Consider the following 18,466-nt stretch of genomic DNA (forward strand, 5'->3'; position numbering starts at 1 on the left):
TTGCTACTTATCATAACTTGCCAAATCTCAACCAAAACCATCCCAGCCAATCCTAAAGAACATCTAAGGCAATATGTAAGATTCTACAAAGGTTCCATGAACAAGGGTAATGTTCCAGAAACCTACAACCTCCAGATGGGTCCCTGGACCAGACAAGTCCTGAAACTTATAGGGCCCAGCCTCTCCAGGACATCAGCTAGTTCCATCTCCCTATCTCATATTACTGACAGTTCCTTCCAAGATGAAAATGTTAGAAAAAATTAATAAAAGCCAAATAACCCTAAAGAGAGAGGTAGAAAGATCAAAAGTGATGTTGGAGTTATACAGAGGAGGTAGGGTTTAACAAACAAATGTGATTGCTGAATCATTAAATTGATATTTATTTTAATCTTCAGTATCTTAGGCCAGGTAGAAGTAAAAATCTAAAATTGTGGAATTGTAACCCATAACAAACTCTGAAATCTGTTCTAGAACTAATTGTTGGCTGTTCTTTGAAATTTATTGCTTTTTTTGATATATGTTATTTTTCACAAAAAGAAAAGAAAGGTCAATTGTCTTGACAAAAAAAATATTTAGTCCTTCTAGCCTCCAGTGTTCTGCAGCAGTTAGAAGGAAAAATCTGATATGATAGTATGGTAGCTTATGACAAACTCTGGAATCTGTCCTGTGAGTATGTTGAAGAGTGCTTTGAAAACTATTGCTTTTTTCTTCCTTTGCTTTACATATATTATACTATACAATAGAAAAGTTAAAAAAAATAAAAAAGAATAAAGCATTTCCAAAGAAACAAAATCCTGGCACTTTTATTGACAGCAGACCTGCATGGCAATAAATGTTAAAAGAAGTTATTGAGGCTAAAGAAACGTTATGTCAACTGGAAACTCACATATATTAGAAGCAATAAAGAGCCCCCAAAATATCACTTAGGAAATAAATAAAAAGTTTATTTTCTTTTCCTGATTTTTTTTAAGAAAAACAACAGACTGTTGAAAACAAAAACAATAAAGTTGTGTTTTGGGGTTCATCAAAAAAAGAATATCTAGTAAGTGACAGAGTCAGGATTTGGACCCAAGAATGAACTCTTACCATGCTTCATTATCTTCCTAAACAAGACTTAAGTTTTGTGTGTAGGGAGAGGGCATGGAATAGTGCCATTCTTCTCATGATATTAATCAATTTTTTACTTCAAATTTTTGCTCTTACTTCTTGGTGCTTATTTTGAAAAACTGCTTTAAAAAAATGAGTACTTGAAAATTAACATCACCTGTTTGCCACCAATGAGCTATAGAATATGCACCTTAAAATGATTTGGCAGCATCCTTAATTCATACCCTTACATATTTTAAGTGTGTTAAAAATTCTAATTTACTTTACATTTGTAGTCTTCCTTATTAGGTGTTGTCAAATCATATGGATCCAGTAAATATGTTAGAGTCTATAAGTTATTTGTAATTTGAACTGTATAATACATCTATGATATCTTATATTTAGTTTTAAAAGAGGAACAACTTTGAGGGCCTCAAATAACTTTTCTTTCTATGAGGCTTTTGAGGGATGGAAAGAGAAGTACCCATATGATCCCAAACATGACACAAAAGCCTGACTTCAAATTGAAGCTCCCATTATGGTAAGAGTTTGTGAAAAAATAAAAAAGGTATATTTTCTTGAGCTCATACTATGTGATATGCCCTTTTATAAGCTTTTAATATCTATTAATTCATTTAATCATCACAATAATCCTCTGAGGTAAGCAACATTATTCCCATTTTACAGAGGGGTAAACCAAGAAACAAGACATCAGGTTATTAAAGGCAAGAGCCAGAACTCAAACCCATACACATATTCACTATACTGCAATGTTCTTAAGTTGAGCAACAGAGAAGGAGGTGTCTTAATGATTTGCTCATTTAATTTCCCTGTCCTATAAACTCTGGGTCACACAGGCCAATTGGACTAAGGACCATGCTGAATAGCTAAGAGTCACATCATTTGTGTTTCAGGCTGAGTGAGAAGAGCTTAGAATTTTTCCCTGATGTAACATATAGACTGATGGTGGCAGAGCAATATTGGGCTACCTCCATCAGAATGGGAGAAGGCAATGCCTTTTCTTGCATTTGAATTCAATAAACAGATGTCATTTTAGTTTATATTCAAATATGAGTTTAAAAGTATTAGAGGGAATATGGTGAAGTCTATATTTACAGAAAATCTAAATTTCAACAGTGCAAGTTCTCTCTTTTGTTGCTCAGATTTGGTCTTTCTTAAAGCCAACACCACAGGTAAACTCACTGCCCTCACTCCTATGTGGGACATGAGTCCCAGGGGTGTAAATCTCCCTGGCAATGTGGGACATGATTCCTGGGGATGAAGCCGGATCTAGCATCATGGGACTGATGAAGACTTCTTGACCAGAAGCAGGGAGAGAAATGAAACAAAATAAAGTTTTACTGATGGGAAGATATCAAATGGAGTCAAGAGGCCATTCTAGAGGTTATTCTTACACATTATATATATATATATATATATATATATATATCCATTTTTAGTTTTTGGTGTATTAGAATAGCTAGAAGGAAATATCCAAAACTGTTGAGCTCTATTCCAGGAGCCTTGTTTCTTGAAGATGATTGCATGACTATATAGCTTTTATAGTATGGTCATGTGATTGTGAAAACTTGTGGCTGAAACTCTTTTTGTCCAGTGTATGGACAGATGAGTTAAAAAAAAATGAAAAATAAATAAAAATTAGAGGGGATAAAGGGCATTGGATATTTTGGGTGTTCTTTTTCATTTTTATTTCTATTTTTATATGTATTTTTTTGATTAGTGAAAATGCTCAAAAATTTATTGTGGTGATAAATGCACAACTATATGATGATATTATGAACCATTGATTGTACATTTTAGATAATCATACGGTATGTGTATATATTTCAATAATATCACATTAATAAAGAGTGCACAAAGATGGTGGCTCAGTGAGGTGTGGAATTTAGTTCACCTTCCAGAGCAGCTAGTAAATAGCCAAGAATATTACAGAACAACTGCTGGGGCCACATCAGTGACTGGACACACAGTGTACACCGGTCTGGACAAGTTGGACCAGCTGAGATCCAACCCAGAATTGTAAGTCCCCCAAGTCATGGAGGCCAGTACCCCTCCCCCACAGGTTGGTTCCTGGAGGGGAAAGGAAAGAGACTTTACTAGAAGCAGGGGCTGAGCTCAATCAAGATATAATTGTGGAATTAATTAACAAATTCTGACACTGAAGATAGGCCCCCAGCTCAGATAAATGTCAAATAAGCGCTAAGGGAACTAAACTAGGAGTTTTTGCCCTGGCACAGTAGGGGAAGGGCTGATGGGGAAAAAACAGAGGTTTTTTTGGATTGGATGGCACAAAATAATTGAAAACGGCCAGATCATAAAAAAAATGGGAGGGCACATAAAACTTGCAGATACATAGAGCAATGTACCAACTTAAGCTCAAACAAACCCAAGGAACGGGGGGTTCTGCACTGAAAAGGATATTTTTCTGCTTTGTTTTTACTTCTTAACTGCTCATTAGATAAAACTACAAGGCTTCCCAGCCTCCAACTGCCCCAGGCAAGGGCAGACTTAAGCTTGTGGAAGAGACAAAGAAGTTGGTCAGGTGAAAGGAATTAATTCCCTGGAGGCTCTGCCTTTCCCAGGCATGTGGTGGGGCCCAGATCAGGTGGAATCTGTCCCTCAAGGAATTCAGACCCAGGGATGGGAAAACTGAAGCAATTAAAGCCAGCCTACATTCCCCTTTGTCTCAAGCATGCCCCCAGCAGGGAGAGTCTCCTGAAGTTAAAGGCACTACATCACTTTGTACTGGAGGGAAGCCACAGGCAGGAAAGTGCCACATACTGGAGAGGACAGGAAAGGCATAGAGTGTAGAGGCTTCATAGGAAAATCTGTCAACCTGCTGAGTCTCCCACTCAGGAAAGACTAATACAGGTGACTACTTTCTCCTGAGAGGAGGCCAGTCCGGTCTGGGAAAATCTGAGTGGGGTGCACAATATCTAAGTAGACCCTCCTAAAGAACAAAAGAGTGCTACATAGGCAGGGAAAGAAAAAAGAAAGCAAAAACTGAAAAATTCTGATCTCTTAAACAAAACCTATGCTTAAGGTCTAGAATAAACTGAAATAAATGTCAAAGACTATTTGTAGAACAAAGCCATCTAGCAAGAAAATCCTAGGTAAAAGAGTGAAAACAATCTTCAGAATAAACTAATTAAGGAAATTAAATGCTTAGAGGCCAGGAAAAAATATCAAGTCACACTAGGAAAATTGGAGATATGGAACAAACCAACAATACAGATGAGATACAGGAGCTGAAACAGCTAATTTAGGATGTTTGAACAGACATGGAAAATCTCATCAAAAATCAAATCAACAATTTGAGGGCAATATAAAGAAGGCAATGGGTGAAAAAAAGAGAAGAAATTGAAAGTCTGAAAAGAAATCACAGAACTTATGGGAATGAAAGGCACAGTAGAGAAGATGAAAAAAAAAAAAACAATGGAAACCTACAACATTAGATTTCAAGAAGTAGAAGAAAGGATGACTGAACTGGAGAATGGGGCATCTGAAATCTGCCAATAAAGAAAAAGAGAATATAGGGGAAAGAATGAAAAAAATATGAGCATGGACTTGGAATTGAATGACAACGTGAAGCGCATGAATATTTGCATTGTGGGTGTCCCAGAAGGAGAAGGAAAAGGAAAAGGAGGGGAAAGACTAATGGAGGAAAATATCCCTGAATTTCCCAACTCTTATGAAAGATTTAAAATTTAAGATCCAAGAAGTACAGTATGCCACAAACAGAATAGATCCAAACAAATATACCCCAAGGCACTTACTAATCAGAATGTCAGATGTCAAAGAGAAAGAGAGAATTTTGAAAGTAGCAAGAGAAAAGCAATCCATTATATAAAAGGAAAGCCCAATAAGACTATGTAGAATTCTCAGCAGAAACCATGGAGGTGAGAAGATAGTGGTATGCTATATTTAAGATTCTAAAAGAGAGAGACTTACAACCAAGAATTCTATATCTAGCAAAATTGTCCTTCATAAATGAGAGGGAACTTAAAACATTTTCAAACAAAAAATTACTGAGAGAATTTGTGACCAAGAGAACAGCTCTGCAAGAAATACTAAAGGGAGCACTAGATGCAGATAGGAAAAGACAGGAGCATGAGGTGTGGAGAAGAGTGCAGAAATGAAGACTATCAATAAAGGTAAAAAGAGAAAAATAATAGATGTAACATATAAAATCCAAAAGGCAAAATGGTAGAAGAAAGTACTGCCCTTACAGTAATAACACTAAATGTTAATGGATTAAATTGGCCAATCAAAAGACATAGACTGGCAGAATGGATTAAGAAACAGAACCCATCTATACGCTGTCTACAGGGGATGCTTCTTAAACTCAGAACAAACATAGGTTCAAAGATATTTCATGAAAAAAGCAATCAGAAAAGAGCAGAAGCAGCTATACTAATATCTGACAAGTTAGACTTTAAATGTAATACAATTAAAAGAGGCAAATAAGGACACTATGTATTAATAAAAGGAACAATTCAATAGGAAGACATAACAACCATAAATATTTATGTACCAAGCCAGAGTGCTCCAATGTACATGAGGCAAACACTGAAAAAGGAAATAAACAACTCTACCAAAATAGTTGGAGACTTCAATTCCCCACTCCCATCAATAGATAGAAAATTGAAATCAATGAAGAAACAGAGAAGTTGAATACAATAAATGAATAAGACTTAACAGATATTTGTAGAACATTACACCTCACAACTGCAGGGTACAACTTTTTCTCAAGTGCTCATGGATTATTCTGAAGGAAGGACCATATGCTGGGTCACAAAGCAAGTCTCAATAAATTTAAAAAAGATTGAAATCATGCAAAAATGCTTTCTCAGATCATCAAGGAATGAAATTGGAAATCAATAAAAGCAGAGGGCCAGAAATTCACAAATACATGGAGGCTCAACAAGACACTCTTTAACAACCAGTGGGTCAAAGAAGAAATTACAAGAGAAATCAGTAAATATCTTGAGGCAAATGAAAATAAAAACAAAACATTGGGATGCAGCAAAGGCAGTGCTAGAAGGAAATGTATTGTCTTAAATGCCTATATCAAAAAAGAAGAAAGAGCAAAAACTGAGCAATTAACTGTTCACTTGGAAAAATTAGAGAAAGAACAGCAAATTAAACCAAAAACAAGGGAAAGGAAAGAAATAACAAAGATTAGAGCAGAAATAAATGAAATTGAGAGCATAAAAAGCAATTCAGAAAACGAACGAAAACAGAAGTAGGTTCTTTGAGAAAATCAACAAAATTGATGGACCCTTCACAGGGTTGACAAAAAGAAAAATAGAGTGGGTGCAAATAAATAAAATCAGAAATGGAAGAGTAGACATAACCACTGACCCTACAAAAATAAAGAAGTTAATGGGAGGATACTATGAACAACTTTATACTAATAAACTAGACAATATAGATGAAATGGACAGCTTCCTGGAAAGGCATGAACAACCAACATTGAGGTGAGAATGAATAGATGACCTCAACAAACTAATCACAAGTAAATAAACTGAATCAGTTATTAAGCAGCTCGCAAAACAGAAAAGTCCAGGACTAGGTTGGCTTCACATGTGAATTCTACCAAACACTCAAGAAAGAATTAGTACCAATCCTGCTCAAACTTTTCAAAAAAAATTGAAGAGGGAAGGCTACCCAACTCATTCTATGAAGCCAAAATCACCCACATACCAAAGCCAGACAAAGATTCTATGAGAAAAGAAAACTACAGACCAATTTCTCTAATGAATATAAATGCAAAATTCCTCAAAAAATTCTTGCAAATCGAATTCAACAGCATAGTAAAGGAATTATACACTATGACCAAGTGGGATTTATTCCAGATATGCAAGGATGGCTCAACATAAGAAAATTAATTAATGTAATACACCATATCAACAAATCAAAGCAGCAAAAACACATAATCATCACAATTGATGCAGAAAAGGCATTTGACAAAATTCAACATCCTTTCTTGATGAAAGTACTTCAAAGAATAGGAATAGAAGAGAACTTCCTCAACATGATAAAGGGAATATATGAAAAACCCACAGCTAGCATCATCCTCAATGGGGGAAAGACTGAAAGCTTTCCTCTAAGATCAGGAACAAGATCAGGATGTCCACTATCACCATTGTTATTCAATATTGTGTTGGAAGTTCTAGCCAGAGTAATTAGACAAGGCATCAAAATTGGAAAGGAAGACATAAAACTCTCACTGTTTGCAGATGATATGACACTATATGTTGAAAACTCTGCAAAATCCACAGCAAAACTACCAGAGCTAATAAATGAGTACAGCAAAGTGGCAGGTTACAAGATCAACACTCAAAATCCTGTAGTGTTTCTATACACTAGCAATGAGCAATCTGAGGGGAAAATCAAGAAAAAATTCCACTTACCATTGCAACAAAGAGAATAAAATATTTAGGAATAAATTTAACTAAAGATACAAAAGACCTATTTAAAGAAATGTACAACAAATTGCTAAAGGAAATCACAGACGTCTTAAATAAATGGAAGTGCATACCATGTTCATGGATTGGAAGACTAAATATAGTTAAGATGTCATGGATTGGAAGACTAAATATAGTTAAGATGTCATGGATTGGAAGACTAAATATAGTTAAGATGTCAATTCTACCTAAATTGATTTATACATTCAATGCAACACCAATTAAAATCCCAAACTTGCTTTGCAGAAATAGAAAACCAATAACCAAATTTATTTGGAAAGGCAGGGTGCCCTGAATAGCTAAAAGTATCCTGAGAAAGAAAATTGAAGTCAGAAGACTCACACTACTTGATTTTAAGGCATATTACAAAGCTACAGTGGTCAAAACAGCATGGCTCTGGCATAAAGATAGATATACTGGCCAATGAAATTAAATAGAGTGTACAGAAGTAGACCTTCTGATCTATGGACAATTGATCTTTGATAAGGCAGTTAAACCAAATCACCAGAGACAAAACAGTCTCTTCAATAAATGGTGCTTGGAGAACTGGATATCCATATGCAAAAGAATGAAAGAGGATCCATATCTCACAACTTATACAATATTTAACTCAAAATGGATCAACAACCTAAGCATTAGACCTATGACCATAAAACTTTAAGAAGAAAATGTAGGGAAATATCTTATAAAATGTGTAATAGGAGGAAGTTTCCTAGATCTTTCACCCAAAGCATGAACATTAAAGAAAGAATGGATAAATGGGAACTCCTGAAAATTAAACACTTTTGTGAATCAAAGAACTTTGTCAAGAAATTAAAAAGGCAGCCTCCACAATGAGAAACAATATTTGGAAACCACATATCAGAATAGGGCTTAGTATCCAGAATATATAAAGAGATTGTTCAATTCAACAACAAAAACGCAAACAACAGAACATTAAAAATGAGCAAAAGACATGAACAAACACTTTTCAGAAGAGGAAATGCAAATGGCTAAAAGACACATGAAAAGATGTGAGATATCATCTCACACCCACCAGAATAGCCATTTTCAAAAAAACAGAAAGTAACAAGTGCTGGAGAGAACGTGGAGGAAGAGACACACTTATCCACTGTTGATGGGAATACAAAATGGTGCAACCACTGTGGAAGGCAGTTTGGCAGTTCCTCTAGAAACTAAGTATAGAATTGACATATGATCCATCAATATCATTGCTAGGTATCTATTCAGAGGCCATGAGAGCAAGGACACAAATGGACATTTGCACACCAGTGTTTATAGCAGCATTATTAACAATTGCCAAGAGATGGAAACAGCTTAAAAGTCCATCAACAGACAAGTGGCTAAGCAAGCTATGGTATATACATATGATGGAATATTACAGAGCAATAAGACAGTATAAAATCAAGAAGCGTATAAGAACATGGATGGACCTTGAGGACATTATGTGAGTGAGATTAGCCAGAAACAAAAGAACAAATACTGTATGGTCTCATTGGTATGAACTAACATTAATGAGTGAATGTGGAGAATTTCAGTTAAGAGCAGAGGTTATCAGGAGATAGAAATAGGGTAGAGATTGGGTAATTGGAGCTGAAGGGATACAGAGTGTGCAACGGGACTGATTGTAAAAATTCAGAAATAGATAGCATAATAGTATCTGAGTGTATCACAATAATTAAGTACATTGAATGAAGCTGAATATGAGAATGATAGAGTGAGGAGGGCTGGAGTCACATATGAAACCAGAAAGAAAGATAGATAATAAAGACTCAGATGGTATAATCTAGGAATTCCTAGAGTGCACAGTAATATTGACTAAACGTACAAATTTAAAATGTTTTTGCATGAGGAAGAACAAAGAAATGTCAATATTGCAGGGTGCTGAAAATAGATGGTCATTCATATTTTAAAACTTCAACTTCTGTGTGGGACTAAAGCATTTGGTACAAATTTATATTTTGACTAGTGCATTTACTAATATAACTTATGTTGGCAGTTTAATTGAACACCATAAGTGCATGGAACCTTGAATAAAGCATGAGATTTTCTAGGTTTTTCCAGGTTAGTGTGATGCCCCAATAAATACCAGATTGACTTGAATGAAGAATAAAGAAGTATTTGCAAAATCCCCTTGGGGAAATGGGGAGAAAGGAGGAAGTTCAAATTCCCCATTTGGAGAATTCCTGATATTCTCGCAAGTGGGGCCAACCAAATCAATAGGCCAAGCCCTCAATCCGGGGTTTGTTCCTATGAAACTAGTCCCCACAAAAGTTAGGCTAAGCCTACTTAAAATTAGACCTAAGAGTCATGCCCAGAGAACCACTTTTTTTTTGCCCAAATGTGGCCTCTCTCTCTCAGTCAACATGGCAATTGCACACTGCCCTCCCCCTCTCTATGTGGAACATGACTCCCAGTGTTGTAAACCTCCCTGGCAACATGGGACAGAAATCCTAGAATGAGCTGGGACTAAGCATCAAGGGATTTAGAAGGCATTCTTGACCAAAATGGGGAAGAGAGAAATGAGATAAAATAAAGTAGCAGTGGCAGAGATATTTCAAACAGAGTTGAGAGGTTATCCTGAAAGTTATTCTTATGCATTATATAGATATCCCTTTTCAGTTTATGATGTATTTGAGTGGCTAAAGGAAAATATCTGAAACTGTAGAGCTGTTCTCCAGTAGCCTTGTTTCTTGAAGATGTGTATAAAGATATAATGTTCACAATATAACTGTGTAATTGAGAAAACCGTGCATCTGATGTTCCCTTTATCTAAGGAATGGACAGATGAGTAAAAAATATGAATGAAAAAATAAACAAATAATAGGGGGAACAAAGTTTAAAATATATTGTGTAGATGGAAATACTAGTGGTCAATGAGAGGGAAGGGTAAGGGGTATGATATGCATGAGTTTTTTCTTTTTTTTCTTTTTCTGGAGTGAAGCAAATGTTCTAAAAATGATCCTGGTGATGAATATATGACTATATGATGATATTGTGAGCCATTTATTGTACACTATTTATGGAATGTTTGTATGTTAAGAATGTTTGTGTTTGTATGTTGTTTTGTCAGTAAAAATAATAAAGATAAGAGTTCAAGTTCTAATTGAGCATTTTGGGGGAGCTATTTTGTCAAATATAAGTAATCTTGAATCATGCTCTTGGTTTAAAATTTTCATGAACTAATAGTATGGCAATTCAGGATGAGCAAATGAAACTGAGAGGGAAACATTTTTAAAAGTTGAAGATGAAGATAATTAATGAAAATTTAAATATACTGTAAATGAAGAGAGAGATCACAAAATAACCACAGCTGCCTACCTCATAAAAGAAGGAGCAAACAAGTCCTGATTTGTTAGTAAAAGTGTAGAAAATCAAAGAGTCCATTTATTCATTCAAGTGATTCTCATTCCTAATACTTGGGAGAAATTTTTAAACTCTAGAACTTGGGAGACAAATGATCTACTTAAAAATTTTTAAGTAGTATATCTCTTCAGAAATATGTTATTGTTCCTATGGATCTGAGCCAAGTGATGTAGTAGATAATTTAATGTTAGATTTTGAGAATATTTTGGCATTCATGCTTGTTTCTGATTCAATAGGATGTGAGAATATATAGTCTGTATAGGTCTGATTCAAGCTCAAATAGATTTGTTATTGGTTTTGCTTTTAACCTGGTCTCCATTTGTCAGCTCAGTACCTTCCATTTAATATTTCCTGGCTAAGTTGATTTGAAGTTCTTGCCTACTTAAATTACATCCATGTAGAGTATAGCAAACTTTTTTGTAGAAGTATACCCATTCAGAATTGTGAAGAAATCCTTTTATGTTTTAACATATACTGCCTAGTTAAATACTTTACCTTTCATCCTGTTTAGTGGCAAAAGTCTTGGCCTTTTAATTGCCTTAACTCTTGAAGTTTATTTCCCAGATAACTGAGGAGACCAAAATTGGAAATAATTGGAGTGGGTATAGTACCATACAGGCCTCCACTAAGAAAAAGACAATAAGAAAATGTAGTTTCAATAAGGAATCAATGTTGTTCTCAGTGGAGTTTGCTTCAGAAAGAAGAAGCTTATGAAGAGAGGCTAATAATTCCTAGAAGTCAATGGCTACCCTAAAAATTAATGATAAAACACAAAGAAAATATAATAAAACATACCATAAAAATAAAAACGTCTTGATTAGTCATTATATGGTCAAGTAAAGTGCAGATCAATATATTTAAGCATTTGCATGTTAAAAGCTAGGGAGGGCAAATTAGACTGGCGTTTAGACAAAGTATAGATTGTTGAAATTTTATTTTGTTTTGTGCTTTACATGGTGTTTCACTTATTTGAATTGTTTATATTTTTAATCAAATGACTAATTCATGAATAAATTTTCATTTTCCCAATATACTCAGAAAAACCTTACTGGCATAATCCTAAATGTCCTAGTTTTATAGGATAAAAGTGCTCTGTTTCAAAGTTGCTGAGCTAAGTAAGGGGCAACTGTCTGGTGGAATTGGAGATAAGAAAACAACTAGGAAAATATACAATGGATGAGATTAGCCATCTGTAGAAATAATTTACCTTAAAGGACCATATGCAATCCCTACATAATTGTGGTTATTAAGAGAGAGTTCATCTCCTATAGTCAAGGTAACTAGCTCGTTTCTACAGGACTAGAATGTAACTAAAGGTGTAACCTAATGAATGATATTTACTATGTAGAAAGAATGCCTTCTCATAGCTGGGGTGGTTTGTCAAGAATCTGCACAAAGGGAATAAAGAGTAAGATTTACCTTGTTTATCCAGCACTATGTAATAAAGATAAATACTGTATCTTATGGACATGAGTTTTCTCATCACTAAATATATTTCCTCCATCATAGGTCAAGAATAGGTCATTATTTTATTCTGGGATTTACATTTCATGCCTCCCAAAGCTTGCCATGTTTGGTTTTCTTGTTAACCAGCCCTTTATTGTCTAATACAGTTTCCCAAGTACTTTGATGCCATATATGCTTTTTTTGTTTTCTTTTTCTTAATCACTAGGTAGACATATCTCTCATTATAACTTTAAAAATTGACATTCTGGTATACACAGCAATCTCTTCTGAGAATAGTTAATGTGAACTCTTCTTTAAAAGATTGTCACCTCTGCATTTACTGATAAAAAGGAGTTTTGGGCCTCTGAATATGGTATGGTAGGCTAACTGCAATAACAAATAGAGTGAAAAAATTCAATATCTCAAATTCAATATAGGTCAATTGTTTGCTAGCCAAACAGACAATGTTAGATATGTCTTATTTGTGGGTTACTCTACTCTTGGTGATAATTTAAGTACATAAGTTTCTCCTATCTTGTGGATGCACTATCCCTTAGAGTCTCATTGTTATCTCCATTTGGTAAAAGGAAGCAAAAATTGTGGGGAACATATATTCAGTACATAGAAGCCTTTGACAGAAAATGGCACAGACAATTTCTGATCTTATTCCATTGAATAAAACTCTGCCACATGAACATAATTAATTACAAAGGAGGCTGAAACCAAGTCTATCTGTGTGCTCAGAAAAAAGAATAGTAATCTCTTACTAATCAGATGGCAGTCCCTGCCAAATCCTGCAATGCAGATGGCCAGAACTTGATGACAGCACCCAAAGTATTCTAGCCCAAGTGGCCTCTTAGACATCTATCTTTAATCTATAACTGCACCATAAAAAAGAAATTTCATTACTTAGTTGCGATAACTGAAACTAAAGTAAATTTATTCGAAGAATTTAAATTTGACTTTGGGCATTGCATAATTCTCAGTCCCTCCACAGTAATTAGTGCATTATAAGTGAAAGTCTTAAGTAACTGGACACAAATGGGGGAATATACCTTCCTTTGATCTGAGTTCTTGAAATCCATTCTGAATCTATGAAAATATAAGGAACTTGTAAAAATAAAGAAAACAGTAGAATTATTAGACTATTTTGGATCAATTGTCCTATGTAGACTCTTATCATTACTGATGAGTTAAATTATTTATCAGCTTTCCCTTCTCCCCCATAGATTTCCAGTTCCCATATTTCTGATGAAATATGAAATCTATTCTTAATATTAGTTTTACTTGAAAAATCAAGACCACAAGAAAATCTTCTTATAAAAGTAAAGAAAATTATGTAATAAAGGAGCTTGGAAATCATGCTCAATTGTGTTTTAATGTTGGGTCACGTTTTATATAACAAAGGTGAGTACATTACTTAGAATTCAGTACATCATTAAAACAAATGTGACTGCCTTAAATATCTTCTATCTCCAAATTGTCATATATTAAAATTCTAATTGCTTTGTGAACTCATTGCTATGCATTTTTAAGACCCTTAAAAGACAGATAACTGGGCGGGCTATGATGGTTCAGCAGGCAGAGTTTTCATCTGCTATGCCAGAGACCCAGGTTCAATTCCTAGTGCCTGTCCATGCAAAAAAAAAAAAACAAAACCAAAAACAGATAACTGAAATATTGATCTGTTGTAACACATGCAAAATATTTTAATTGATTTAAAGTAATTCATGAAAATTGCAATGCATTAACGTTGTTGTGTATAAATGATGACATTACTGAGTAATGTGTCAGCCAGATAGGATTACGAAAAAATGTAATAATTTAATTATTTTATGTTCATGATCTCACCTAATGCTTCATAATCCAGATTTATTTTAATTTATTTCTCAGTTTTCTGGGAAATATACATTGGGGAATACCTTGGAAGGACAAACTACCAAAAAATCTGCACTAATATTGATATGGTCTATGGAAGAGATACCATAAACTCCTTGAACTGTAAAGAATAAAGTGCAAGATTATCATGGAAGACTCTTTACTACTCAAAAAGTGTCACTATAATATGTGGCTAGTTTTTAAGGCTATCAATTAAAAGTTATACATGTATACATGCACTCAAATTATTTTATTTTGGAAACTATACACTTAGTTGTAATGATGTTACTATTGTTCAAAAAAGCTCTGAGAATGAGTTGTGTTGTTTTCAATATTCTTGGTTGTGAAAAATCACTGTCTTTTGAGGACAGACTTTGTGTTAAGCCAAATATCATCAAAATCCAAAGAAAAGGACTAGAGTCCTATAATTTGGCTAATATAGTTTTAGACTAACAAATGAATTTTTAAAACAAACAATGGTAAGGTAAGCTTATTTGTGGCGTTAAAACTAGTTTCATCCAACAGATATTTATTGAGAGCTTGAAATATATGAAGCAATGTATTTTAGATACTGCAGAAATTGGCTCTCAATTCTGGTTTTGTAATAAAATTACTTGGGAAGGTTTAAAAATATTGAGTCCCACACCCATAGGTGATGATTTGTTAATCTAGAGTGTGGCAGAGTTATTGGTAGATGTAAAAATTATAAATCCCCTCAGGTGATTCTAATGTGTAGCCTTAATTTTGAATGGCTAAGGTAAAAGATGTAGGGGTGAGTTAGAGATATAACTGGATACAATTAAGAAAGAATGTGATTTTCACTCCCTATTTTTCTATGAGCATCACTTAACAGTCTCTCAATGTATTAAATAATACTAAAAGATAGAAGTAAGGTACCACACAGTATTTTAGGATCTCCATATGCCTTTAAGCATGTAATCCTCAAAACTCTATGAGGTATATCCTTTGCTCCCTGTTTCATATATGAGAAAACCAAAGTTCAGAGAGGCTATCTAACATTTTTGTGGTTACAGAGATATTAATTATCAGGGTCCACGTTCAGATCCCTGTCTGGCTTCAAAATTGTCTTTTCTTCCACTCTGTCATATTTCTTCAAATAAGGGTAATATGAGGCATAGAGTATTAAATTCTTTAAGATAGGAATAAAAAAAGATATTTAAATTCAGCAGAAGAAGAAAGAATTCTAGCTGAGGACAATAAAAACTGTATATAAAAGAGCATTTAAGGTGGAGCATGAACTTCTATAAGGTGGACATGAAGAAGTTAGGATTTTAAATATGAGGAAAGGCATACAAAAAAAGGAAATCATGGAGTGCATATGAGAACCAAAGAGTGGTCAAATTAATGGTTCTTAACCATGGCATTACCATTTGGAAATGAGTGAGGGCAATTGTACTTGTCCCTGAAATGAGAGATGCTCTACAATGCACATGAAAATCTTGCAAAATGAACAATTAGACTGCAAATGCTGATAGTGCTTCCACTGAAATTACTGTATCCCATATGTGTAGGAAAGTATCAGGGTATAAGACATAGTAGAGAATACTAGTGCTCACCAACACTTCCAGCTCTCCTTTCTTCTGGATACATGGGAAAATTGCATTCCCCTGCTTTCTGGAAATTAGGTGTAACCAGTGAAAGATGAGATATATCCATGTATTAGTTACCAGTGGAGGCATTTACAAGCAAGTGCACAATTCTACTTCTCTCTTCTGCTGAGACAAATGCTGAAACCTAGTATTGAGAAAGTAGTACCACATATTATGTGAGATATAATATTATTGAGATATAACATTGAGGACAGGTGCCCTGGAAAAATGCTTGGAGCTACAGTGGACACTGTAACATTATTTTGTACATAAAGACACTGAGGTTTGGTGGTGTTTGTTGCATTGACACAGCCAATCTTATACAGACTGATATGTGAGTTTAGATACCTGAGTTAAAATCATCTGGAAATGTACTTGACTGCCAAAACATAGAGTTTGGAATATTCTGAAGGCCCTTACAATAGAGGATTTTCACCAATGTTCAGGGTGCTGGTAACATAATTAGGTTAAATATATAACCTCCTAATTTAACATCTTTGAAAAATAGCATTCATTCAGATGAATGGTTCTAGTATGTTTAAAATCATTCTCATTCCATTTTAGTTACAGAACATGCAAATTATTAGAACACCTTCTAAACATATCTGATGCAATTATACAGTTGGAGAAAAGGGAAAACTGCTATTAAAATGCAACTGAACTTTATCAGTAAAATCAACTGTCCATTACATGGCATACAAAGCTATCCTTCATGCATGTTTGAGAACACTTAGCAACAGGAAATATTTGTCACCATTGTTTCTTTATATAAAGAAATAACATGGTAAGTTACTTTCTTATAAAATTTACCATCTCTCAAACAAACACAGGTGCTAATAGTCTGGCTTGCTATAAAAATATGTTAAAGTCTTTATCTTTCTTGATATAGCATACTCAAAGCTCTGGATACAGCTAAGTGAAAATAAGCTAAAGCTGTTATAAGGCAAATTTGTGATATTTACTAAAAGACTATGAAATATTTACATTTTTCATTTCAGTACTTTAACTTTGGGGCACCTAGTTTAAGGAAATAATACCCCAAACCCTACAGCTTTAACAAAAAATCTCTCAATGCAAGCTATCCTTCAAGCTATAAGATATTGGTGAAATAAATTATAGGATATGCATATTATAAAATTTTATATTTGTTGGTTTAATGCTAAATATTTTAAAATTAATCCAGTGGGTACATATGTAATTTTTATAAAGTGAAAAAATAAGATCTAAAGCAGTATGCATAGTATGTTCAGTACTATGCCACACATTTATTTGAAAAAAGGATAGGAGTATACCAAAATTCTTAAATGGCTACCTCAAGGAGATAGGATGATGAGTCACTTTTCCTCTTTTTAGACTTTTTCCTGCTTTAAAAATATCAATAATAATTATGAATGTTTAAAATCAAAATTTTAGTGCCATTAGAAAAATAATGAGTGTAAAAACTTCAGCCCATACAAGACCAGCAGGAAAGGACAAGACAGAGAGAGGAAGTTTGTATAGTGTATCTTGCTCCATTTTAGAAATATGTGCCCCAATCTTCCCTAAAATGTATTTTCATATTTAGAATATGAAATATAATGCTTCAAACACAGACAATGTGATTTCCATAAATTAATGAATCATGAACCATCAGTAGAAAGGTGTCTTGTTTCCCAGCTGCTAAAACAACACTCAATGGGTTAGCTTAAACAATGATAATTTATTTGCTCATGGTTTGGGAGCTAGGAAAAGTCTAAAATTGAAGCATCAATAAGGCAATGCTTTCTCCCCAAAGACTGACATTCTTCAGTTGGCTATCAGTGATTCTTGGACCTTGGCTTTTCTTTCACATGGCAATGCATATGGCAATATCTTCTCGTTTCTCCTTCAGTTTCTAGCCTCCTCCAGAGGCTTTCTCTCTGTCTGAATTTCATTCTGCTTATAAAGGATTCCAGTAATCCAGATTAAAACCCCACCAGATTCAATTGGGTGACAACTTGACTGAAGTAGCAGCATCAGGAGATCCTGTCTAAAATAGGTCCACACCCACCAGAATGTGGACCAAGACCAAGAGTCCAAACTCGGGTACACAACTCAATTTACCATAGAAGGCTAGACTTTATCCACCAACATATAAATGTATATGTGTATATACATACTATATGTTTACAGTTATTCATGTTCATATTTTACTTATATATGTATATGAATGTATGTGCAATGAGGAATAAATATTTTCTATAGTTCACAAATACATATATATGTATACATACGCACACACATCCACACAAACAACACATACATATTAGAAAGAGAGAGAAAGATGGGAAATACATTTTTCAATGGACTAGTGTTCATCTGTGACTAAGTTTTTACCAGTCTTATAATAAAATGAAAGATAAATTAGAATAATAAGGAACACATAATGGCTTTTATCTTTCTTTTATGGACTTACATTTAACATAGCAATTTATTGTGAGTGTTTTCTTTTCCTATTTTGTGGTGATAATGTTTTGTATGAAATCATTCTGACAGCTTATAGTTATTTGCTTCACTTTTTAATGCCCATATTTAACAAAATAAAAGTTGAAAACCCTGTGTAGAGCATCA

Source organism: Tamandua tetradactyla, chromosome X (assembly GCF_023851605.1).
Source record: "Tamandua tetradactyla isolate mTamTet1 chromosome X, mTamTet1.pri, whole genome shotgun sequence".
Taxonomy (NCBI): Eukaryota; Metazoa; Chordata; class Mammalia; order Pilosa; family Myrmecophagidae; genus Tamandua; species Tamandua tetradactyla.